Below are 26,569 nucleotides of genomic sequence, written 5' to 3'. Positions count from 1 at the left end.
GTTTGAATATTTTATCTTGCTTGTAAACTCTGTGGTTTCGGGTCCCTGTAAAACCCATTTTTTCCTTAGTAAAAAACTTTGCATTAGATTTACTCACATAAGGGTTAAACAAAAATAAGGATATTTCACCTCCCTCAATCACAACCATGACCCTTTAATAAAACTTGTTAGTAAATTATTAGGTTGAACAAACCATTTTTTACATAACTCCATGAGAGAAGAACATGTATAAAGCTTTACAAAATAACCATCATGCAAATATTAAAGATGTATCACAAGATCATACAAGATATACCTTGAAAAACCTACCCTCTAAACACATTCACACCCAATGTCTTCTTCAGTAATGAAACATAACATTACACTTATAAAATCTTATGAATACTTTTGACATATCTGTGATGTGGGGAAAAGTGAATGATGGAGAGATCAAGAGGAAAGCTTTTCTTCCCTCTGAGGAGAGATGAAAGTTTCATTGCGGATTTCCCTTCAAACACTTTATCCACATTACATTTAAAAGAGAGGGGAAATTCACTAGATCCAACCTCTTAGGAAAGAGATTGAATACTAAATGAATTGACAATGGTGTGAAGATGACAAGCTAACCCCTCTTTTAGAATGAGTAATAGTTGAATTATGTGTTTTGAGACTAAGTGTAAAAGTAGCAAAAAACTGATTGTAACTTGAAATAGAAGCGTGGGATGAAGCTGTGCACCTGGATCTGGCTATAATATGTTGAGACGAAGCCGCCCTGCGAATTTGAGGAAAAGTTGTTGGGACCGTGTTGAAAGTGCACACGGTCCTCCGGAAAATCCGCGAAATGAAAAGGGTTTTTCTGCCTTTGCAAATGGAGTCCAAATCTACAAACATAGTTGCGCACCTACAACCTACACACACAAAAGAGAGGAAAAGGGGTTGGGATTGGGGGTTTGCCTTAAGGTCAAACCCAGTTTTGAAATTAACCAAATGATGAAAGAAAGTACTTGCAAGTAAATGTAAATGAAAGACTGAAATGTAATTCACCTCAAGAGAGGTTGTAGATAGAAATGTTGGTAGATTTTTTTGTATGGAATTGAATGCTGAAAGGGATTTCCTCTTCAATGGTTGAATCCTTGACTTGAATGCAACACCTAGCCTTGAAGGGAGACTTGATAATGCTCAATGTTGAAAAGGAATGCTTGAATGCTTGAACTCATGCCCACTCTTTGCTTATTGAACTTATGCAAATGAGAGGACAAATACGACTTATATATTTGTCAATTAGGGGTAATTGACTGATTTTTCGTCATAGGCCGACATAGGGAAAGTTTTCTCGCTTTAAGTGGATAGACCAATGCAAAGATAGGACAAAGGGGCCCCCAAAATAGGGCAGGGCCATGCCCCTATCCTGCCCTTATCTCAGGACAAGAAGCAGGTTCAGGCAGTGTAGAGGGCAGAAAAAAGTGTAGTTTCCGAGGATGAGCAAGTCTTGGGTCTCCGATTAGGCTTGGGGATTCAGATTGCCAAAGTGAAGACCCTAATGTGGTCGCAAATTGCAGGGGTCGCAATTTTATGACACTACAATATCAAGTTCATCCAATATATTTTTTATGTGTCAAAGTATGCAACTTGTCATCCCATGTTATGCTTCATAAATGTACTTTACAAGAGAGTTCAATACAAATGACAACAAAACCTAACAACCAACAAGTCAATCTCAATAGCTAAATAGCTAAACCTGTACTCCTTTTATAAAGTCAAGCTCACACAAAACAACCAAGTGGTAAGATAAAACCATGTGCCTCAAAACTATGATTACACAAAACCAAACCCAAACATTTTTTTTTCCAATATTAAATATATTTTTTTGTGCAACCCATACATAAAATATCTATTTAATCTTACATTGAACTTTACAAATGGACCCCAATAAATATTTAATAAAATTATACACATCTCCTAAAATATACTACAAATTAATACTTATTTTATACAATTAAAATAATTTTCCCTAGTGATGAATAGACAACATTCTTTTCATGAACATTTTTTAACTTTTATTTACCATTTAGTTTTCTTTCTTATGTAAGATGTACAACATTCTTTTCATAAACATTTTCCAACTTTTTTTACTACTTGTCCATACCATTTTAATTATTTGTGTTATATTTTTGATGGATTAATTATTTGTCTTATATTAGTATATAAAATGTTTTGGTAAAAATAAATTAAGAAAACCATAATCCAAAACGTAATACAGATAACACAACACTTCAAATATCAAAACTTACCGTTAAACTTATGATACCATGGATTGGGTCATGAATCTGATGTGGCGATGGCCGGAAAATTCTGTTTTCCCGTTATCTTCGAAGGGAAGTTGTATATTCTACGCCTGTTTGGAATCCGGTATATTTTGATCACAGAACAATGATGCGAAGGTAATTAATTAAACGCTCTTGACGGCGGATGTGAATGTAAGGACAATGATGTTGACACGCGGGAAATTACAAGAAGGGTATTACAAGAAAAGAAGAGAAAATGTAAAAACATGGAGGTGGTGAAGGTAGAGAAAGAGACTGTGAATGGCGATTTCTTTTCGAGTTGAGTCAGAGCTGAACATGTCTGGTAATATAGAGCTTCTTATCCTTCCTTTCTGCAGTTTAGCTTCTTCTCCTTGCATTATGCCATGTTAATTATGCTTTTCCTGTTTCTGTTTCTGCAGTTTAGCTTTCACCTACTTTTTCTCGTGATTTTAGTGGTACGGAGTACTATAAAGCTGTTAAGGTTGGGTTGCTAGATTGCTCTCTGCCAAATAAATCAAACCCCCACTGACATTCGTTTAGTGATTTTTGTTTTGTTTTTGAAAGGCGAAATTTCCGCTTCATGCAAACCCAGAAAAAGTAATGGAGCAACGTGTTTTTCTTGGAAATGTAGAGCTGCATTTGTGCCATGAGTGTTTTTCTTTATTTCCTTGGGTTTATCTAAAATCATGGCGTTCAAAAGAGCAGCACATGTCTCAATTTTAGCTTCTTCGTTGGTTTGAGACGGCTGAAACATTTGTGACAGTGTTGCATGCGCTGGTTGGTTCTTTTTAGTGTTTTATTCGTTCATTAGCCTAGTATAACTTCGAATTCCATGCACTAAAGAGGAAGGGTGCATCTCATTCTGTGCATGAGATGTTTTCTATGGACTTGTAAGATTCGAACCTAGGACCACATTTAGATAGTGGGTTGGTTTTCAAGTATCTTTTTCTCGCGAGTCACTTAATTAGAGAATGAGCTAGGAAATTTCTTGTATTTACATGAAGGTCGATTTGTAGGGTCCAGTTTATCGGGGAGCTTGTCACGAGGTGGAAACCTAGTAATACAAAAAGATGAACATCATGTAAAATGAATGAGAAGAAATTCTTCAGGTTTTCACCTTTTTTTTTTGGAGGACTATTCATACTCTCAGCTAAGAGCTAAGGACTGAGGGGTATCTATTCCATTACATTTGTCTGGTGTACGATACTGGCCTCATCCTTATTCCTTATGATGGTGGAGACTTGCACTCATCAAGACTTGATCCTTGGTAGGCTCATTAAGAACCTTTCAACTTCACCAGCAGACGGGCCCAATATTTCTGGTTAGAAATGATATATGAAGAGAATTGAAAGAAAATGTTAGAAACCCCAATAGTTCTTGTATTTTGAATGATATAGGCTTCTCCAAACTGGGAGCTATGGTGTCTAGCTTGGCTGTGACTTAAAAACAACCTTTAGTATTCTGGTGGTGAAGTTGAAAGGTTCTTAACAACTGTGTGGTTGCAGTTCAGATTTCATGTATTCTGATCAATGCTACTTATTTGATTTGGTAATCTTGGCATGGTAATCTTGGCAGGATCTTTCTGCAGTTAAAAGCCACCTCAATTTGTGCCCAGCTTATTCTGTGTCCAGTGAGTTGGATGCGGTGCTTTGCCTAACTTCCAACTTTTTATCGTACCTGATGCAGTACCCACGAAGCTTATACCATTATTTATTTACGTATACATCTTTGTTTAGGATATTTTTTTTTCTTCATGATAATTAGTGTTTTGTAATAATATTTTCTGCAGTGATAGTAGTTTTCTTAGCTACTTTCAGAGAACTATTTCCAGTGTATAGGATCGTGTTTGTAATTCATTAGAATTTTATCAATATAGAAAATTTCTTCCTGAATGCTTATAATTTTTTGAAAGTTTCTCTGTTATTTTCAGTGTCAAATTGCTGAATTAAGATTTGTCTTCCTTTTCTTTAAACCTGTAATTTTTAGTTAACTCCTTTGCATCATTTTTAGTAATTGTTGAAAACCTATTTGCACTTATCTCAATATTATATGATAGAATTCTATTCATGGAAAACAACATAATTTTATGAATATAGGCATCTTTTTCGTTTGTTTATGATTATCTTATTTATTTTATTAGAATATCTTTCTTTGATTTTCTTTGACTAGAACTATCCCTCGTAGAGCACTGATTTATCTTTAGTTTATAAGTTAGACTTTCAACCCTAATTGTTTCATCACACCAAATGCTGAATTTGTAATTATCTTTCATTTTCTTTTGGTGGATGGGCCAAAGCATATAGTGCTTGAGATATAATTGGATGTGCTCTTGCCCAAATACAAAGAGCACGCAATGGTTCGAGTTATTTTGATTGATCATCTTTTTTATCTTAATATTAGGTGCTATAAGTATTTCAACTCTCAGATAATTACAAATCCCTTATCGTCAAAGCTACATGTTGATCATTTACTCTATATGGGAAATATCTCAATGCAGCTTCACACCCTTCACTGTGACATAAAAACATAATGATTATCCTTAGCAACTCAAAGTATCCTTTGCTAAGTTAAATAATCAAAATCAGGGTGGTGCCTGAAAAAGAATAGGGTGCTCTTGCATTAGCTAAAAATTAGAATATGATTCATTGCAAACGCTACCTGCATGCCTTGGTAGAATACCTTATGTTGAGCCCAAATCTCTACATGGAAGGAGAAAACATGAACTCTAAGGTATATTATGCCAAGGCCCATAAAAAAAACTAAAAGCAGCAGAGTGTCTTTCAGAAAATTAATCACAACTCGAAATAAAAACTTCATTGAAAAGAGCAGAAACCTGCAAACTCATACTGCTGAAAATATGAACAACATACACTCAAAAGTCTTTCTACCTTCTATCGAATTGAAGTAAACTATAGTGCACTCACAACTGCTCTATCTATTGTCTCTGCTCTGCTTAGCTACGCACCTTAGGTTTCTTTTATAGAAAAAGAGAAGTTTCTAGGCTTTACAAATACAAACACTCATCTCTGAGGAGTACCAAGTTTATGAAAGATTGGCTTAACCCAAAAGACTACAATAGAAAGTGAAAAAAGGTAAAGACAAAAGGTGCCTTGCTCTAGAAATAAGAATGACAGTTATCTTTAGAGTCCCTTATAAATACAAGAAAAGTATTTTTGTGCAAAATAGAAGATTTACACTCAGCTAAGGATAGGTCATAGGACAGATAAAAACAAAAGTGCAGATTTCTGCACCCTGCCGAAGAAGAACAGCAGTCAAACAACATGTTCAGAAGACCAACACTCCCTCTATAAAGTTTCCTTTTTGATTAGATCAGCAGCACTGAGTTTGTCGGCAGTTAGACAGGTGAGTCTTGATTGAGTTGTTGGCAGTTAGAAAGGTCCTAGTCTTTCAGTTAGAGCAAGATGACTGCGTCTTCCTGTTGAGGTTCTGCCAGTTAGGAAGTGGCTAGTTTAAAATAAGAATGCTATATTTGTATGATCTCATAACTGTACCTACCTATTGTTATTCCCACAAAGGAAGGTAGGGTGGGTCAGTTAACTGCCAGCAAATTGTAGGTAGTTGTTTGTTATTTAGAAAACACTGATTCTGAAATTGATTGTGATTGATTTAAGATCGCTTGAGTTGAAAAGTATAGGTAGCAGTAGGGAAGAAGGGAAAGGATCATTAAATATTGCAAACAAAAATCATTTCTTTTCTTCGGCTGGATGTGGTTTTTCAGCAGCTGTGACTTGGAGATGAAATTATTCACACGTGGATATCAACTATCGTGAGGAGGAAAATTCTCAAGGTGCAGTACAAGTTCTATAGTGTCAATAATATTATTAGTGGTGTCCAAGTTGGAGTGTTCAATAAGCTGTATCAGATTGCTAGATTTCCATCTGAATGTATGTTGTTAGTAGAAATTATTGAAAAATAGAACAGGTATAATTGTTGTTGGAGTATTGCTGTGTTTGTTATTTGTACTTTTAGTAGTGTTTTTCTACCCTCTTTGTAAAGAAGGTGCTCACCAAACTAGTCTATCCCTCAATATGTCAAACTTCCCTTTTTGTCAAAATATCTGCAATCTGTTACATATTTAAGAACTATTGCTTCCTTTTGATTTTTGTCTCTAAGGAAATGATACTTAATGTCCATATGCTTGGAGTGACCTTGGAACATTGGATTCTTCGAGAGCTTGATGCAACTTTGATTGTCATAGTACATTGTTGTTAGATCCAACATCCGATTAGTAAGTTTTGGTATCAACATGTGAAACCAAATAGTCTAACAACCGATGGAAGAGGCTGCTAGGTATTTTGCCTTGCTTGAACTTATGCTACCATTGCTTGCTTCGTGTTGAATTGGGATATCATGTTTGATCCTAAGAAGAAACAAAAGCTTGAAGTACTCTTCCTAGCACTAGCATCACATACAAATCCACAAAGTCATGCAAAGTTAACTTTGTGGTGACGTTTTCACACATTGCCCCCATTGCAAATGGGGACCCCTACTTCTCACTTTTTAGGGCTTAGTTTGTTTAGCTTGGCAATGTTTTGTAAGTTTTTAGCCTTTGCTCGTGAAAAGTGGTATGCGTTGTGAGTCCAGGGTTGTAAATTGGAGGCGTTATTGTGAAGTTGTCAATAGTGTGGTTGAAATTTGCTCAATGTTGTAGAACTTGTCAATGTTGTCAAAGTTGTCAAAGATGCAAGAAAAGTTGCAAAAATGTTGTCAAGACAAATTGTTGAAATACAAGTTCAAATTTGAAGTCGAAGATTTACATGCGATTTCGTCAGGATTTGCAAGTATTTCATACAAGTCTTGCTTTACAATGTTGAAAAACGAACACTAAAAATTGTTAGTTGCAACAATGAGATTTTCAAAATGCAAAATGTTGTCCCAATTATCAAAGTGCAAAAAATGTTGTCAATTCTATCAGATTGCAAGATGTTGTGAAGCTTGAAAAATTGGGGTACTTAGATTATTTTGGGGTGGAATTTGCAATGTCGCCTAATATAGATTATTTTGGGGTGGAATTTGCAATGTCGCCTAATATTTCAGCACTCCAAGTTTCCACCTTGGTGCTCTATACATGAGTATGTTTACAATACAACCTTGTATGGTGGATCTATACATGAACACCCTAAATCTCTGCCAATGTTGTTTTGCACTATTTCAATGAAATGTTGGAGTTTCTTGAGAGTCTGCCATTCAATGTGGAGGATGAGTTTAAAGTTGTAAGTGTTATGAAATGTTATACCCTTTTATAATTCACCAAGGTTCTGCCTGGAAAATGTTGGTAAAGTTGCACTAAGTTAAGACAATGCCGGACTTGCTCTTAAGTCTGCCATAATGAAAAGGGTAAAATATGTAAAACTTCTTCAAACTCCGATCAGAAAATTGTTAAACTTCACTTGAACTCCGCCTTGGGTAGAGTGGCAACTTTGTCAAATTCCGCCATTAAAAAATGGGGAAATGCTTCTAATTCCACCACTTTGGTGGGTATTAAGTGGGTTGTCACTCTCGGGTAGTTATGTGTCGGTTGGTTGACAGTTGTGTATCTCTCAGTAACCGTCAAGTCCTTTAAATATGTCATGTACTGCAAAGGAAGGTAGTATGGAATAGTCGGGTCAATTGTAATCCTTGGCCAACCATCTTTGGTCTTCTTCTCTGTAATAATTGCATGTGCGAATAAAGATATATTTTATTGCCCTGTCTGGTATGCATTATCATTTGTATTATAGTTATTGATATAGAAGCAAACATCTGCACTACAAATTGTAAAACATGTTCCAAACTCCGCCAATCTTGGGCTCAAAATGTAAAACTTTCGCAAACTCCGCCGCCCCTTTGAGTGCAAAGTGCGGAATCTTCACAAAGTCCGACATGAAGAATCACAAAATTGTAAAATTCTCATGAACTCTGCTCCTTGTTGGGTCAAAAAAGGGGGAAATTCACATAACTCTGCCATAGTGAAGAAGGAAATTTTTTAAACTTGATGAAACTCTGCCACTTTGGAAGGCAAAAAAAAAAGTGGAATGTAACCAAAGTGCGCCATCATTTGGAAGGGAAAGTGTTCATGGGATAAATGTAAAACTGAATGAAAGTCCGCCATGGAGTAATGTAAAACTTGGTGAAAGTCTGCTATTACATAGGATGTCAAAATTGCCCAACTTGCTCTCTAACTCCGCCACGTGTGAAGAAAATGGATATTAACAGCAGAAAGGAAGAAGTATATGATTGAATAATCAAGATGCATTTTTACCTAGATTTGAACAACCTTCATCAACAATTAAGCAAACATTTCAGATTCAGATTGAAGGATTAAAGTTGTTTCTTTCATTTCATAATGTTTTGATTCAATACTTGTCTGTTTTGCAAGTCTGATGCCTGGAAGTGTGGAATGGTGAATGATGCAAAATGAAGGATTTCATACCTTAAGCAATGCAAGATGCGACATGGAGGGACAGCAAGAGGAATCTGAGTTAAAGGATTTCAAGGAGATAGCAAGGAAAGATTTCACAACTTTTTATCGTTACCATTGATAATAATAATATACAGATTTCTTCTTGTTACATGGTGGTTGGATGGAAGTTTTGAAACTTCCTAACCAAATCTAACTTCCAAGTCAGTTATTGGTTACTTGCGGTTGTGGTTGGAAGTTTTGAAACAAGTTATTCTCTTGTAGAGAGGTCGGTCTATATATTTGTTTTATATCATTGGTAAGGACTAAAGGTGGTGTGTTAGATATCTTGTTTTAGACAAGGCCTCGATGTATATGTGCTATTGAAAAGAAGTGCAGCAGTGTTATAAATTGCGAAGAGTTCAATGAAGGACACTTGTGAATGAGAGATGCTGTCATAACAGAGGGTTCTGTAAGTGATGTAACTGAGTATACACAGTCAATAACTAGTCTTGCAGTGGTGAAAATCAGGTATAACAGATCTGTCATGTCTTTTTGAGTTGTTTTAAAGTTGAATAATAATTTGCAAATCAGTTCAGTGAGATGTATGGTTCAGATCAGTGAAAGGAAGTGCTGATAAGAATTTGTGTTTCAGATCATACATGCAGTATTATATTCAATTTGTTGGCACTTAGTTTACAGATCTAGATAAGGTTCAGATCAAATGCAACTTTGTTTGCAGTCCAACATATCGTTGTTTATGACAGCATATAATTTTAAGACTCATATATATGTTTCTACTCCAACATTACACAGTTTCTCATCAGTTTCAGACCAGTTCAGTTTTGTAGGTTGATGTTGTTGTGAAGGTTGACAGTGTTCTGTATAAATTGTGAAGGTCTTTGTGTTTAAGAAGTGCAACATTATACAGTTCATCTGAAGGGTGCAGACAATCAGATTGTAAAAATCTATTTTATGTAGTGATAACTGAAGTTGAGATCAGTAATATTTTGTAATTGTTTTGTTCATAAAGTTGGTGCTTTAGGAGGATTGAGTTGGTGCTCAAACAGTTGAATTGTGATTCTAAAGAGTTGGTGCTTTTAGAATAGGGGTTTGGTGACTCCTTAGGGTTGATGCTCTTAAATATTGTAATTGAATTATTTGCGAGGCTGGATTAGGACAGTAGATCCTAGCAGCGTTTCTCACCGTGGTTTTTCCCATCCTGTGTTTCCACGTAAATCTTGTGCATTGTTTTTATTGTGTGGTTGCATCTCTTTCTAGTTTCAGTTTCAACTCCTTACACTTTTCATATTGAAGTTTCATAAAGCTCATTAAAGGTTTAAATTGTTAAGGATCAAAAGTTTATATCTGCTATTGATTCACCCCCCCTCTCAGTAGTAGAATTGTGTTCTACAGGGATAATATTGCAACAATCTTGAATTTCCTTCGGAAATCCAAGAATTATAGTCGGTGCAAGAATGTAATCCAAATCAAGTCTAACAGTAGGAGTTCAAGCAAAGACATTAAAACATGAAGTCAAGAACTACGTCAATGCGAGAGCAAGTTTAGGACATCACAAGGACGAAGATTCCCAAGTTAAAGAATTGAAGGACAAATATGATCAAGTAGATAGTTTTAGAAGAGCAAATTTAGAAATTCAGCTTAATCATCTAGATGATATAATTTGGGAATATGCCTCAGCTTCATCATATTGAGTATCAAGAGATGTTGCTCAACCACAAACATTTTGTGAGGACCTACATGGTGGAAGCTGAGATTGGGCCTAGTCATCATCTAACTCATCCGATTGTGCCACATCAACATGTCCAAATACATTGAACCTGACTCACTCATGTAGGAGCAAGTGACACATGACAATGCATCGAAGTTTGTTCGACATACCTAACCTCAAGTCTTATTGGTGCACACTTCAAGAAGAACTTGTGTCCTAAACAATGTAATTATTACATTGGTCGAAGAGGAAGCTAGTTATAACTAACCCTAATTAGGGTTTTGTCATGTAATTTTGGCCATTGATCTTGAATCAATTTGAGCGATTGAATTGTAATGAGACCTCTATATAAGGTTTAGTGCTCTCATTTGTAAAGGTTAATAGTTAGTAGCAGAAGCAATAGTGAATAGTTAGAAGTAAGAGTAGAGTAGGGGGAGGAAGCTTGAAATTGTTGCCAAGCTATGTTGAAATCAATTCAATACTTTCATTGAAGTTATGGTGGATGTATGTGTTGTGTTTCTACATTTTGCATGTTTCCTTGTTACTTCTCAAGATTAATTAGAGTTCATTGATCTTAGTGGATACTTAAGAAGATATTGTGATGATTTCCTTGGTCCATATTTTTTGTGGTTTGCTGATTATAAGCTATAGTGTAAAGTTAGCCTGAGCCTAATCATTGTGCTAAGTTCGATTGTGGATACTTGTTCAAGTTGTGCTAGCATTGGGTATTTGGGTGATGTATTCACAATGTGAAAATCTTCCCTTTCCTTAGAAGATTGCATCAAGTTTGTGTAGTTGTTGTCATTATGGTGAAGTAAAGCTTGGTTTGAGGGAATTTGTCTATCTAAGTATCATCCATTGTCGTCATTGTCCTTAGGATTAGTATAGGATCTCTGAACCCTTTCCTTCTGTCTTTATTTCCAAGTAAGTTTAGTTTCCATATTCCAGCAGAGTTCATAAATGTAATTCCCCTTGTGATTCCAACAAAATCACATCATAAACACTGAGTCTATCTTGAGCATAAAGTTGATTGTTCGCATTGTAAACCTCATAGTCATCTCATTTGATCACCTTGTATAGCATATGAGGTTTCTTTGTTCAAGAGAGGATAGCATACTTCGTATTTTATTCTGTGTTCGAGGTGTCCTAAAAAACACATCAACAAAGTCAACAACTCCAACATATCTTAACACACAATGAATTGTGTCCTTTGATATTGGAGCACATGCTTTGTAGTTGTCTAGTGAATTTGCCTAGCCTTGACCATAAATTGGGTCAATGTATTCACTCCAAAGCAAGTATTAGGTTGATACAATCAACTTCAAATTTGGAATCACTAGATTGGAAAGGAGCTTACAATCCATCATCTAAAATTTCTTTAAAATCTCTATTGTGTACTTTCCATGACCTAGAAGACTTTTGTTGTACCTTGCCATGCCACAAGGCCTAGAAAATAGTGCACAAGGCTGAAATCCTTCATATCATGCTGAAATCCTTCATATCATATTTGAAGGTTGTAATGTCCCTTTTCTAGCACATGTAGTATGATATTGTCGTTAGCTTATTTCTCCATGGTCCTGTGGGCTAACCAGGACATTTAAGGGATTTTGAAGATATTTGACCTAGACAGTTTTAGTTTCAGGGGATTTCAAGGTGTTTTGGTGTGGTTTTGGGATACTTACTATAAGTTAGTTTGGGCTGGGTTAGTATCACTAGTGAATTCTTGGATGGCATTTATGTTGGTGGTAATTGTTTAATACCGATTGGAGATTTTATTTATTTAATGATAAATTTAAGTTGTGAAGTTAAATTTAAATATTTAACTTTATTGTTAAGAGGACTAAGGTTTAAAAGGGAAGTTATTTAAAAATTTAATGTTCCCCTTATTTAATTTCACTTGGGCAAAAGAGATTTAAAATACAAAAGAAAGTGTTTCTATTTATCCCACATTGGCTGGTGAAGTGTGTGGGCTCTCCTATGAATGTTATAAAAGACTCTTGAGAGTTCATTCCTAGCATGCTTGGTTGAAGAATTTTTTGAGTAAATTGCTTAGATAATTTCTCAAGGGTTTGTGAGGACGAAATCCCTCATAAGCAACAATCTCTACACTGTTGAGAGACACACTTTGGAGATTCAATCAGGCGCTTGCAAGCGAGACCTTTGAGCATGATATAGTTACATTTCCAGTTTGGTTGTTATCAACGAATTTATACAAGTCTGAAAGGGACGATTCATGGTGCTTAAGGAGTGGAAGCTGTGAACATTTTATTTGCTGGGCCTTACCATTCTCGTCTCGGCCATACTTGCTGTTAGAGCTGTGCTATTACCTGCTTGGCTGTACCTTCTGTAGGGCTGACTTCATACTTGGCTGGGCCATTGGCTTCAATGCAGATATCATTGGGATTGGAGAGAATTCTAGGGTGTCGTAACGTTTTTGAAAGTGCTATGGCTTTTCCTACAATAGACCGACCTAGTACTTGCTGATTGGTGTGATGTCTAGGGCTCATAATGGTAGATTTTGTGAACAACAACTTGTAATTTGAAGCTGCACTTAAGGGGTGTGTAGTAGATTCCATTAAATGATTTGTAATGCCATAGTATGACAAATAATACAAGGGAGGACTGCTGTATCAGACTTTGTGTTTCTGTAGTGTATTTATCAATTGTTTGCAATATAAATCTTTTATTTGCTGTAAGTTATTGTTTTGGAATTTTCTGGTCATATCAAGCACACCTCAACACTCAAAACTAAAACAAAAAAAAAACAGACCAAATGGACTGCATATTACGGTGGTATCAAAGTAGTGTATCCTACCATTCTAGAGGGTACAATATGAGTGAACAGTGACATGTCTGGATTGGATCAGCAACCTTTTACACACCACTGCAATACTTGCAGAAACAGAGCAATTGCAAACTTGAATCCGGAAGAACAAAGAGCTCCTGAAGAACAAAATACTGAAAACATGGGAGACAGGAATGTTAGGGATCCAGGAGAAGAGAGGTTTCTGAATTTATTGGATCAACTAGTTTAGGGGCAGCGACAACCAGAACAAAGATCTTAGCAGCAGAACTAGCCGTTGGACCTTTTAACACAGTTGATGGCTTGCCAAATGGAAATAGATATTAATGCTAACTCGGATGGTGTAAACAATGGAGGAAACAATGGTGGTAATAATGGACAGAATGGTGCAAATAATGGGTTCAACGAAAGAGGTAATGTTGATGATAACTTCGTGCATGCAGCTCAACCAACAAGAACAGTGAGTTTGAGACCACTTATACCCACCTTTCCACCAAGGGTTCAGGCACAACCAGAGAATGAACCTCAGATTTCAGATTTACAGGATCAGTTTAGGAGAGACTGGGAGAGTGGAGGAGCAGAGTTTCAGGCAGCCATATCTTTGAGAGACTACATTGATGTGAGAATGAGACATAGACCCCACACTGGTGACAACGTGAAACTATGATTTGCAAAAGGTTGGAAAGCTAACTTTACCCTACTTTGATGCATCAGGGAAGTCCACAGCTTGTGCATGGGTCCAAAAAGTGGACGCTTCTAGCTTAATCGCATGCTAGAGGAGGCCATTAAATATGCTGCTATACACCTTGATGGGATTGCACATGAGTGGTGGCATCACGGAATGATCACCATGGGACATGCCCAAATTACCTCTTATGTTGAGTTCACAAAAAGATTGATTGAAAGGTTTGACAAGAAAGACCTAGAGTTGTATTCTAAGGAGCTATCTCAACTCAAACAATGGTGTTTAGTGGAAACTTACATTGCGGATTTCTAGAGACTTGTAGTATTAGTCACTGACATATCTGAGAGAAGGCTTATGGTATTGTTTATGGATGGGTTAGCAGATCCATTGAGAGGGTGGATCAAGGGTCTCAATCCTCCTATGCTACAGGAAGCCACTAAAAAGGCCAGAGACATGGAGACTTCTACTTCTAAGAGCAAATTCCAGTCAAAGGGATTCCCATCAAAGAAGGATAAGGATAAGAGAAATTTCTTGAGGGATTCTCATCAGTTGAGAAATGATTCATATTAGTTGGATAGTGAGTAGTTAAATGAACTTAGGAGGAAGAAGTTGTGCTTCCAATGTAGAGAACCATGGGACCCCTTGCATAAGTGCACTGTCAAAGTGAAAGCAAAGTAGATTGAGTACTTTTTGGCTGAAGAATCAGCATTAGAAAAATCACATCATCAATCTGATTCAGATAGCAGTGAAGAAGAAAATTCATCAGAAGAACACAAAGCTGATAGGGCCATTGCCCAACTTACTAGTACCAAAAAGGCAGTCACCTTCAAAGTCAAGGGTTTAATACAGGGGCAACGAGCAATTGCCTTGATAGATATGGGAGCAACTCATGACTTCATTGAAGAGAGGGTTGCAGATGGAAGAACATGATGGATTTAGAGTAATGGTAGCTAATGGACATAAGCTTCTTTGCACTCGTAAGATCTCCGATATGCATATATAGTTGGGTGACTATGAGATAGAAGATGAATTCTATGTGGTGGACATGGGAGATTATGATGTAATTCTTGGCATGACATGGATGACATCATTAGTAGAATTTACTTTCAATTTGGAAAGGTTGGAAATGAAGTTCAAACATCAGGGGAGGAACATGGTACTTAGAGGACTATTTGACGGAGGACTTAGAGTAGTATCACTCAAGAGGATGGAACTGTTGATAAAGCATGATCAGGTGGACTGGGCAGCAAAGTGTCTCATTATGCCTATAATGTCTAGGCAGCATGTTAAGAGTTACCATCTAGATATATAGAAGGTGATGTCTAGTCATAGTAAGGTTTTTGGCAACATTACCCATGGTGTTCCTCCTAAGAGAGGAATAGAGCATGTCACAGAGTTGGATGAAGGGGCCAAACCAGTGATCACTACCCCTTATCGTCATCCTAAGAAGCATAAGGATGAAATTGAAAAGGGTATTAAGTAGTTGATGGAGACTGGGTACATTAGGCCAAGTAAGAGTCCTTTTGCTTTAGCAGTGGTCTTGGCTGAGAAAAAAGATGGAACGATGAGAATGTGCATTGATTACAGGGCTCTTAATAAGAAAACTATCAAGAATAGATACCCCATACCATGGATTGATGAATTGATCGATGAGTTACATGGAGCATGCTACTTCTCAAAAATAGATTTGAGGTTGGGTTACCATTGGATCAAGATGAGGGTTGAGGACATTGAAAAGACAACTTTTTGATGTCATTATGGCCATTATGAGTTCTTGGTAATGCTGTTTGGGCTAACCAATGCTCCTGCTACATTCCAGAGTTGCATGAATCAATTATTCAGGAAACAGTTGAGGAAATTTGTGCTGATCTTCTTTGATGACATTTTGATCTTCAACAAAACTTGGTAAGAGCATCTGTAGCATTTAGAGGAGGTTTTGAGCATTTTGGAGAGTCAAAATGTGAATTTGGCATGACAGAGCTTTTATACCTTGGCCATATCATTAGCGCAAATGGGGTGAGAGTGGACCTGAAAAAGATTAAAGCCATCATTGAATGGCCAACTCCTACTAATCTCACTTAGCTCAAGGGTTTCTTTGGTCTATACGGTTTTTACAGGAGGTTTGTAAAGGTTTTTTCAGAAACAACTACTCCATTGACAGATTTAACAAAGAAGGGAGCCTTTGAATGGTATGAATCAGCTCAGAGGTGTTTCAAACAGTTCAAACAGGTGATGTCTTCCTGTCCAGTTTTAGCACTCCCTGACTTCATCAAACCATTCGAGTTACAGTGTGATACATAGGGAGAAGGAATTGGTACAGGAGAAAAATCCTATGGCTTTTGAGGGTAGGAAATTTAGAGCGGTAGAGAAAAGCTACTCCATTTATGACAGGGAGATGTTGGTTATCATGCATGCATTAAGTTCAGATCATATCTGGTAGGAGGCAAATTTATAATAAAAACAAATCACAGTAGTATAAAATATTTTATGAAGTAGAGGGATCTCAATGATAGACAATAGAAGTGGGTTATCGAGTTATAGGCATATGGCTTTGACATTGAATACATCAAAGGGAAGAAAAACGTGGTGGCTGATGCACTTTCACGGAGACCACACGTGTTCTTTGGTTGGGATAATGGCTGATTGGAAAGAAATGATTGCGTAGAGTATGCTAAGGATTCGTGGGCAACAAATTTGATAGAGGGAACTACCCAAGATGATAAGTATACAATGATCAATGATCTAATCTTCTATAAGATTAGAATTTACGTAGTGCCTACTTTGCCTCTCAAGGTGATAATGTTGAGGAACGTTGCACCAATGGCTAGACACCCCGGTTTCTTTAAGACATACAAGTAGATCTAGGAGAGGTTCACGTGGGAGGGACTTAAGAATGAAGTCTTTTAGTATGTTAGAGAATGTCCAGTTTGCCAGTAAAACAAGAATGAGCATACTTTTCTAGTTGGTTTACTTCATACCTTACCCATTCTAGATCAGAAGTGGTCGATGGACTTTATTACAAGAATGCCCAAGGTCCAGGGTAAGGGTTGCATTTTCATGGTGGTTGACAAAATTTGCACACTTCTTTGCTATTGTAGCCACCTATACCGCAGCCCAAGTAGTAGATTTGTTCTTCAAGGAGGTGTTTAGGCTACGGGATGCCCAAAAATATTGTAAGTGACTGGGACAACAAGTTCTTGAGTTTGTTTTGGTAGGAATTGTTTAGGTTGAGTGGTACTGAGTTCACTCCTAGTACCAGTTATCACCCACAGACTGATGGCCAAATGGAAATTGTGAATAAGTTGGTTGAAGGGTATTTGTGGAATTGTGTCAGGACAACATAAAGCGTGGGTTAGATGGTTGCATTTGGGTGAGTATTGCTACAACACCACCTATCACATGTCGATTGAAATGACTCCATTCATGGCACTGTATGGGTATGAAGCTCCTAACTTCATGGACTTGCTTTTCGGGGATAGTAGAGTACCCAAGGCAAAGGATTTGTTACGGAAAGTCAAGCATCTCGAGGTCACTGAAAGAGAATATCTAGCAGGTGCAAAACCAACAAAAATCGTATGCAGATCAACATAGGGTTGAGTGCAGTTTTGAGGTGGGGGATATGGTTTATCTGATACTTCAACCCTACAGGTAGTCTACACTGAAGAGAAGTGGTGTAGAGAAACTTAAATCACGGTTTTATGGCTTGTTCAAAGTTTCTTGTCGCGTTGGGGAAGTGGCCTATGAGCTAGAATTACCAACAAGCACCAAGGTTCACAATGTATTTCATGTCTCTAGGCTCAAGAAGGCTCTAGGCCATAGTGTGGTTCCATCAGCAGAGTTATCTCCCCTAGTTGAAGAGGGGAAATTGATATTGGTTCTAGAGGCTATTGTAGACACTAGGGAGAGGACGCTTTGGAAGAGGAACATCAAAGAGTACCTAGTCAAATAGAAGAATTTTCCAGTGGACGATGCCACATGGGAAAATGAGCAGACCTTGCAATATCCGGAGTTGAAATTGCTTGAGGACAAGCAATATTGAGAAGGGCGGACTGTAATTTCCCCTTTCTAGTACCTATAGTATGATGTTGTTGTTATCCTATTTCTCCATGGTCCTGTAGGCTAACTAGGACATTTAAGGATCTAGAGGATATTTGACCTAGATAGTTTTAGTTTCAGGCAATTTGACCTAGATAGTTTTAGTTTCAGGCAATTCCGAGGTGTTTTGGTGTGGTTTTGGGATACTTACTATTTATAGTAAGTCAGTCTGGGTTGGGTTAGTATCACCAGTGAATTCTTGGATGGCATTTATGTTGGTGGTATTCGGAGTTGAAATTGCTTGAGGACAAGCAATATTGGGAAGGGCAGACTGTAATGTCCCCTTTCTAGCACCTGTAGTATGATGTTGTTGTTAGCCTATTTCTCCATGGTCCCGTAGGCCAACTAGGACATTTAAGGGATCTAGAGGATATTTGACCTAGATAGTTTCAGTTTCAAGCAATTTCGAGGTGTTTTGGTGTGGTTTATAGTAAGTCAGTCTGGGTCGGGTTAGTATCACCAGTGAATTCTTGGATGGCATTTATGTTGGTGGTAATGTTTAACACTGACTAGAGATTTTATTTATTTTTAATGATAAAGTTAAATTAAAATATTTAACTTTATTGTTAAGTGGACTAAGGTTTAAAAGGGAAGTTATTTAAAAATTAAATGTTCCCCTTATTTAATTGCACTTGGGCAAAAGAGATTGAAAATACAAAAGAAAGTGTTTCTATTTATCCCACATTGGTTGGTGAAGTTTGTGGGCTCTCTTGTGAATGTTATAAAAGACTATTGAGAGTTCATTCCGAGCATGCTTCGTGGAAGAATTTTGAGAGTAAATTGCTGAGATGATTTCTCAAGGGTTTGTGAGGACGAAATCCCTCATAAGCAACAATCTCCACACTGTTGAGAGAGAGTCTAGAGATTCAGTCAGGTGCTTGCAAGCTAGTGAGATTTTTGAGCATGATATAGTTACATTTCCAGTTTGGTTGTTATCAACGAATTCATACAAGTCTGAAAGGGATGATTCATGGTGCTTAAGGAGTGGAAGTTGTGAACATTTTATTTGCTGGGCCGTACTTGCTGTTAGAGTTGTATTATAACCTTCTGGGCCATACCTTCTGTTGGGCTGACTTCATACTTGGCTGGACCATTGGCTTCAATGCAGATATTGTTGGGATTGGAGAGCATTCTAGGGTGTCATAACGTTTTTGAAAGTGCTGTGGCTTTTCCTACAACAGATCGACCCTGTACTTGCTGATTGGAGTGACTTCTAGGGCTCATGATGATAGATTTTGTGAACAACAACTTGTAATCTGAAGCTGCAATTAAGGGGTATGTAGTAGATTCCATTAGAATGATTTGTAATGCCATATTATGACAAATAATACAATGGAGGACTTCTGTATCAGACTTTGTGTTCCTGTAGTGTATTTATCAATTGATTGCAATATAAATCTTTTATTTGTTGTAAGTTATTGTTTGGTAATTTTCTGGTCATATCAAACACACCTCAACTCTCAAAATTAAAACAAAAAAAACTCACACCAAAGGGACTGCATATAACAAAGTTCAACTCACCCTTGCACTGTGCTATGAACTTCTCTCTATTACCTATAAGTGTTAGGTCATCCACATACATGACTAGAACTAAAAGATCAGATTTATCGAACAGATAGATAAAATTAGGACATGTAGTAGTTTTGGTGGAGCCCAACTTCAACAAGTACTCATCAACCTACAGGTACCAAACATGTGGTGCTTGCTTCAGCCCATATAGGGCCTTCTTCAATGTGCATACATGGGTTTCTCCTCCATGCGCCTCAAACCCTCTAAGACTGATTGATATATACTTATTTCTCTATTTTTGCATTAAAAAAAGTCATCTTTACATGCATTTGGTGTAAGGACCAATGGAAATAAGATGCAAGAGACAATTACCTTGAGCAAGTAGAGCAAAGGTCTCATCATAGTCAACTCCCTCTCTTTTAGAGAACCCTACTTCTCTGTGCCCTCATTTGCTGCATGCTTCACCTTTTACAACTAGTTGGAACCAATCATTGGCACAATCTTCCAAACATCATTTTGTTTAATGGAGTCATTCTCTTGTGCCATGGCATCTTGCATTACTTGCTCTAGGTTTGCCTCCTTGAAAATGGAAGACATCAGATCGACATAACTCAAAAACTACTTAGTGGGATGAATTTCTCGAAAATAAGCCTTTGGTGCTCCTACTTGTTTCTATGCCTCTTGCAATGTGTTTGAGTAAGCCATTTAGGCTTTTTGGCTGTACTAGAAGGTAATGAGGTATTTTGTACTGCATCAAAACTTGGCTGAATTGCGGTTGTTACTGCTGTACTTGTTTATTATCACATGGGACAATAATCTGTCCACACTCATTAGCTTCCATAGGAGCATCCCCATCACACTTCATGTCTTGGCTCACAACCATCTTTCGTTGTGATGATTTATAACTTGTAAGCCTTAGAGAACACATTGTATCCCGCAAACACAACCTTCAAGTTGGAGGGTGTAAGCCTCATCCTCGACTCTGTTGGCACATAAATGTAGATAAAAAAAGATTAGGTTTCTCTTTCTTGTGAAGTCTGCCTTTGAAATATTGTCCTTCAACACCCTATCGAGGTCCACTTGTTTAGAATGTAAACAACACGATTGTATGTCTTTGTGAAAAGAAAAATGGATAATACTAAATTTAGGTCATGCATTATGATAGCCTTTGTGATCTCAATAATGGACTTGATCTTCTTCTTTGCAATCCCATTCTAGGTTGTAAGGCATGATTAGCTCCTTCTTAACCTTGCATCTTTGCAAAAGGCATCAAAGTCCTTAAAGGTATATTTCTCTCCATTGTTAAAAATCAAGACCTTAATCTATTATCTTGATTGATTCTCCACAAGAGCTTTGAACTCGTGGAACTTTCGAAAGGACTCATATTTGCTGTTGTTCATGAAATTAATCTAGGTTTCCTTTGAGGAATCATCAATAAATGAAACACAATAAACGTTTATGCCAATGAAGTTGGTTACATTCTTTCACACACATATTAATGAATCAGGCCAGGCATCCCTCTTGATCCATGCACATTGATATGGAAAGCAATCTTTGCGTGCTTGTTGAGTGTACAACCCCTACTCACTCTTATTTTCATTAACTTGAAGATGGGCAATCTTTGCACCATATCCTGCAAGAGAGTTAATGCTTCTTAACACAAATGAGTAATAACCAAGTGTAATATGCAGCCTTCTTTGTGTTTTTTGTTTTTGTTTTTGAATGTGTTTTTGATTTGTTTTTGCATCATAATCAATGACAATGATAGTGCAGATAAAGAGATAATAATGCAACACTTTTTTAGTTCAGGTAATGACTATAATTCAGAAATAATACAGCTGGAAATTCCAGATTTAATTTCTCAAAAATAGCAGCAACCCAGTTCATAAAAGTACATTACATATGTAAATCCAACATACCCATAAAATGCAGCAACGGTTTTGCTTCAGCTGCTCACAAAAATCACCAAAATATCACTCCAAAATGAATGCCAACCCTCAGAATGTGATCCAAAGGTTATGCTGAAGGTATGCAAGGAAGTGCAGGTCCAAAACGTCCAAAAACAGCAAGTGTAACCCTACTCCAAACCCTAGACGCGCTCTCTAAAGAGTGTATGGCCAGCAAGGGAGAAGATACAACCAACAAAATATTAAATAGACCCTCAATCTTTTCCAAAATTGTTCTGTTCAAATCTGATATAAAATAAGTTCTGCAAATTTCAAAATGTAGACTCCAATTTATGTTATGTTTGAATGAAATCACCAGATTATTCTCCAGATTGTTTTTCTCAACAACGTGGAGAATGTTGCTTGCAAGGGTTTCCATCGTCACAAACCAAAGAGAAGAAGCATTCTCCCCAAATTAGAAGCAATATCAAAAATCAATATTCAACATGTTCTCAAATGAAAACCCCAATCCTCTTATATTTTTTTGGCTTTTGGTTGCTTTTTTTGAAAAAAACACTTTTTTTTGCTTTTTCACTATTTCTTGGGAAAGCACATTTTTACTCTTTCATTACGTTATCAATTTTTTTTTTTTTTTTGGCTATTTTTTTTGGTAAAAGACTTTTTTGCTTTTGTTTAGTAAAAGTCACTTCCCTTTTTAACCACCCAATATAGAATTAAATAATATAGGCCCATCCATTAAAATGAAGCACCTTTGATTTAATAATTGGCCTCTATAGTCCCTCCCTTAAATAAATTAAAAAAACGATAAGTTAATCTTTAATTTAACTTTATTAACTTATACCTTATCGTTATTTAATTTAAAGTCTTCGAACTATATCAAAAGTCGAGATGATCATCAAAACTGAACCTGTCATGTCCCCTAACAAATGATTGAATGTTGTATTAAAAATATTAATTATATTATATAAATCCTCAATATTAATTATATTATATAAATCCTCCCATTCGTTTATATAAATAATTAATATTCACTTGCTTTATGATTAAAAGACATTATCTTATATTTTTTGATTAGCACCGTAAATAGTGTCTAACTATTACGGGATTTCTAACTACTTGATGCAATAAAAGGATGGATGAGAGCCAAGATGAATATAGGAAAATATTTGAGAAAAATATCGTTGAAGTGAAATTGATCGTCATAAGAGATCGGAGCATGTTAAGAAATTCCTTTCGCCAGCCACCTGGCCTATTGGAATTATAAACTAGGGAGTATTCTTTGGTGTGAGAACTGGTTGAAGACATATCGTGGACACACACTTTCCAATAACACCCACGGGGAGAGACTTCCAGAGAATTGACGGGGCAAGATACAAAATTCATCTTACATGCAGGCTAACGGAAGTAGCTTGAAAAATCAGTTCTTCCTTCGTTTTTCGAATACCCGATATCGGGTATGACTCTGACGTGACCCTGCAGACACACAGAAAGCATTCCCGAGGAGCAGCGGCGTCATATTCAAGGCGTAGCCAAAAGTCAAGGCCGAGTTGTGCGGAAGGGATGGTGTAGCGCCGAACCTCCATAATCAGAGTGTGCGGAAGTATCACAACCGGGAGTGGCGATAATAGCCGACGGAGGTCTCACTGGCTCGTCTCACTGGCCCGTTTGTAGCAAACGTAGCATTGCGCTACTGGTGGTGTCCAAAGGAGATATCTGTGGAAAGGTTGTCGCAAGGTGCAAGTATATACATGAAGCCCCCTTCTTTATGTTTCACCATAAACCTCTGGTAACCAGCAGCACGGGTTCTTCAACAACAGTTACAGATGGACATCAGGTGAACTTTGTATACATTATTTGAATAACGAACAATTCCTTAATGAATATCTTGTCTGTCAAACAATGAAATTACCCGCAAATGGAAAGAGAAAATAAGTTAGAATGTATGGGAAATATCACTGTCTCAATGTTATTCATCGTTCTGTTCACAATTTACTGATTATGTTGAAAACATATTGTCGTCGAACTGGATAAATATTTAATGGAAAATTAAGGAATTTTACAGAACCCATCCACAGTACTAAAAATAGCAAGCATGCCAACTGACTGTCGGTCATAACTGACTTAATAAAAAGTGTGGGAGAATTAACCTAAAAAGGCTCCAGAAAAGAGTGTTACACATCCAGTTATCAGAATACGAAATCACACCTGATATTGCCTCCAAGATGTTTAATCTAGGATCAGACAGTAGCAAAAATAATCAGAAATAAAAGAACCAAATCAATGTACACAATAAACACCAAGTATATCCTGGGAAAACCTCCCTCTTGGAGGCAAAAACCCATCAACAATTCTCAGATCTTAGTAGCAATGATCAAATGTATCTTTACAATGAGATTGAAAACTTGAAGCAATCAGCAAACTATGCACAGTAGTATAATATCTTCAACCTAGAGCAAACCACAATGATGAACTTATCTGTAATACATATAATGTTGCTGTCACAAGCAGGGTTGCAGTCATTGAGGTGAAGTTCGCTGATCCTAGGATGAGGTTCGCTGCCTTCAGGGATAGTTCGCTGTCACTAAATGATGTTCGCGGTCCTTCCAATGATGATTGCTGTCAGAAAATGGTGTTCGCTGTCTTCAAGAATAATTCGCTAAGTTCTGCTGTTAATCTTAGATGAATTCGCTGAACGGAGAATACAATCGCTGTGTGTATGATGTCCTTGAACAATGATTGCTGACTTGTATATATAGGCGACTTAGCCTTTTGATTCTCCAAGTTGGCTAGCATAAGGAACACATTTAATTACAATCAAATGCATTAGGGTGGCGCCAAAACTGAAATTAGGTCCTCACGCTATAAACGACCTCAATTATGGGTCGGTTACAACACATTACAGCCTTTATGATTATTGCAAGATAGGACGTGACTAAGGCCAAGGGCCAATTAGTCACTAAGCTGTGCTAGGTCGGCCCTAGAAGCGATCCAACCTGGCTATATCAACAACACAAGATTTCTTAACCCCAATCATTAGCCCATGAGAATCAACTGAATAGGCTAATGACTCCACCATGTTGAACTTTCTTAGGAAGGGGACACTACAATTAGCCCTTCACAAAATTGCCTGTCCTCAAGCAATCTCAATTCTAGATGCTGCAAAATTTGTTCATTCTCCCATGTGGCACTACTGGCAAGTTCTTCCATTTGACCAAACATTCTTTGATGACCCTATCTGAAGTGGCCTTTCTATTGGATCAATGATGGCCTTTGGAATCAATATCAACTTCCCCTCTTCATCCAATGGTGGGAACTCAGATGAGGGAACCATGATATGACCAAGTGCCTTCTTAAGCCTGGATACATGAAATACATTATGAACCTAGGGTTGAGTTTCTTTGCTCCACTCTTCTTGAGAGTTGACTGTTTATGGCTGCAATCTCAAATAAACCATGTCCCCAACCTCAAAAATACGCTCTATTCGATGCTGATCAACATACAACTTTTGTCGATTTTGTGCTTGTTGCAAATTTTCTTTTGGTGACTTCATGATGTCCTGACTCTCTTATAGCAAGTCGTTTGCCTTAGACACTCTTCTATCCCCAAACATTAGATCCATGAAGTTGGGAGCCTCATGTTCGTATGAAGCTGTGAATGCTGACATCCTAATAGATATGTTATAAGTAGTATTATAACTATACTCACTAAGGTGTAGTCATTTAATTTAAGCCCTTTGCTGCCCAAAAACATAGTTCCTGAGATACCCTTTCACACATTTGTTGATGATCTTTGTCTGCTTATCTGTTTGTGGGTGGTAGTTGGTGTTTAGGAGTGAGCTCAGTCCTACTCAATTTAAAGAGCTCTTACCAAAAAATACTTAGGAACTTGCTGGCCCTATCACTCACAATGCTCTTGGGCAACCTATGCAATCTAAAGATCCCCCTAAATAATAAATCAACTATCTGTGTAGCTGTGTATGTTATTGAAACGGCAAAGAAGTTTTGCAAGTTTTGTCAACTTGTCAACCACCACATAAATACAATCTTTGCCTTGCACCTTGGGTAACCCTTTGATGAAGTCCATGGAGATATATTCCCATTTTTGTTTTGGAATGGGGTAAGGGCCAAAGTAAACCAGCTTGGTATGGGTGCTCATTCTTATTTGTTGGCAAGTAGGTCACTCTTGAACATATTTAAGGACTTCATTTTTAAGCCCTTTCCAGTAAACCTTTCCAGGATCTACCTATCAGGTGACCAGCCATAGGTGCGTCATGAAAAGTCTTCATTATCTTTACCTTCAAGCTGTGAAGAAGGCATCAAATAGATCCTATCCTTGTACAAGATCAACTCATTAACCACTCTGTACATGTCATCATGAATTGTTCTGCTGCCCATGAATCTTTGGCATACTCTATTGCAATTAACATATGTGAGGCCTTCTAGAAAGTGCATCAACAAATATGTTTTTCTTTCTCTTGTCATAAAACAATATCAAAATTATATGCCTGCAATCTGGTAATCCACTTCTGCTGCCTATCTTTAAGATCCTTTTAGTTCATAAAGTATTTGATGCTATTGTAATCTATTTTGAGGATGAACTTGCCCCCAACTAGGTATGGTCTAAATTAGGCCAAGCCAACATCTCTCTATCATACACAAAGTAGCTCCTCTCCGCACCTCTTATCTTCCTGTTCTCAAATGTAATGGGGTGCTTCTCTTGCATCAAAACTTATCCTATACCCTCTTCTAAAGCATCACACTCCAATTCAAAAGGTTTGATGAAATTAGGTATTACCAATACTTGGCATGTAGACATTATCTGCTTGAAGTGCTCAAAACACTTCTATGCTGAATCTGACCACTCAAAGGTTCCCTTCTTAGTCAAATCTGTGAGTGGGGTTGTAGTCTGTGAAAAACTTTTGACAAACCTCTTGTAGAATCTGCAAAGACCAAAGAATCCCTTAAGCTATGTGAGATTCATAGGAGTAGGCCATTCAAAAATAGCCTTGATCTTCCCAGGGTCCACTCTTACTCCCTTTGCATTGATGATACTTGAAAGCGTCTTCTCAATATCCTCTTTCCTCATTCGAATCTAGTGATACCCTGACCTAAAATCTATCTTAGAAAAATACTGAGCCCCATGGAACAAATCAA

The 26,569-nt window shown here is 37.2% G+C and overlaps 1 protein-coding gene across 6 annotated transcripts in view; it reads left to right on the top strand.

Annotated features, from left to right (window-relative positions):
• The first annotated feature begins 2,302 nt into the window (after window positions 1–2,302).
• LOC131032477 (DNA-directed RNA polymerases IV and V subunit 2) overlaps window positions 2,303–26,569 on the top strand; it is a 164,601-nt gene continuing 140,334 nt past the window's right edge. For 3 of the 6 annotated variants that reach the window (XM_057963463.2, XM_057963462.2, XM_057963461.2), the window contains exon 1: window positions 2,303–2,607. The gene's annotated coding sequence lies outside the window, so the exon portion shown is untranslated. Of the gene's footprint in view, window positions 2,608–19,108; window positions 19,276–26,569 lie in introns of all 6 variants that reach the window. The other 3 variants (XM_057963460.2, XM_057963458.2, XM_057963464.2) reach the window with 3 other exon arrangements.

Source organism: Cryptomeria japonica, chromosome 3 (assembly GCF_030272615.1).
Source record: "Cryptomeria japonica chromosome 3, Sugi_1.0, whole genome shotgun sequence".
Taxonomy (NCBI): Eukaryota; Viridiplantae; Streptophyta; class Pinopsida; order Cupressales; family Cupressaceae; genus Cryptomeria; species Cryptomeria japonica.
This window is presented reverse-complemented; position numbering and strand designations above follow the sequence as displayed.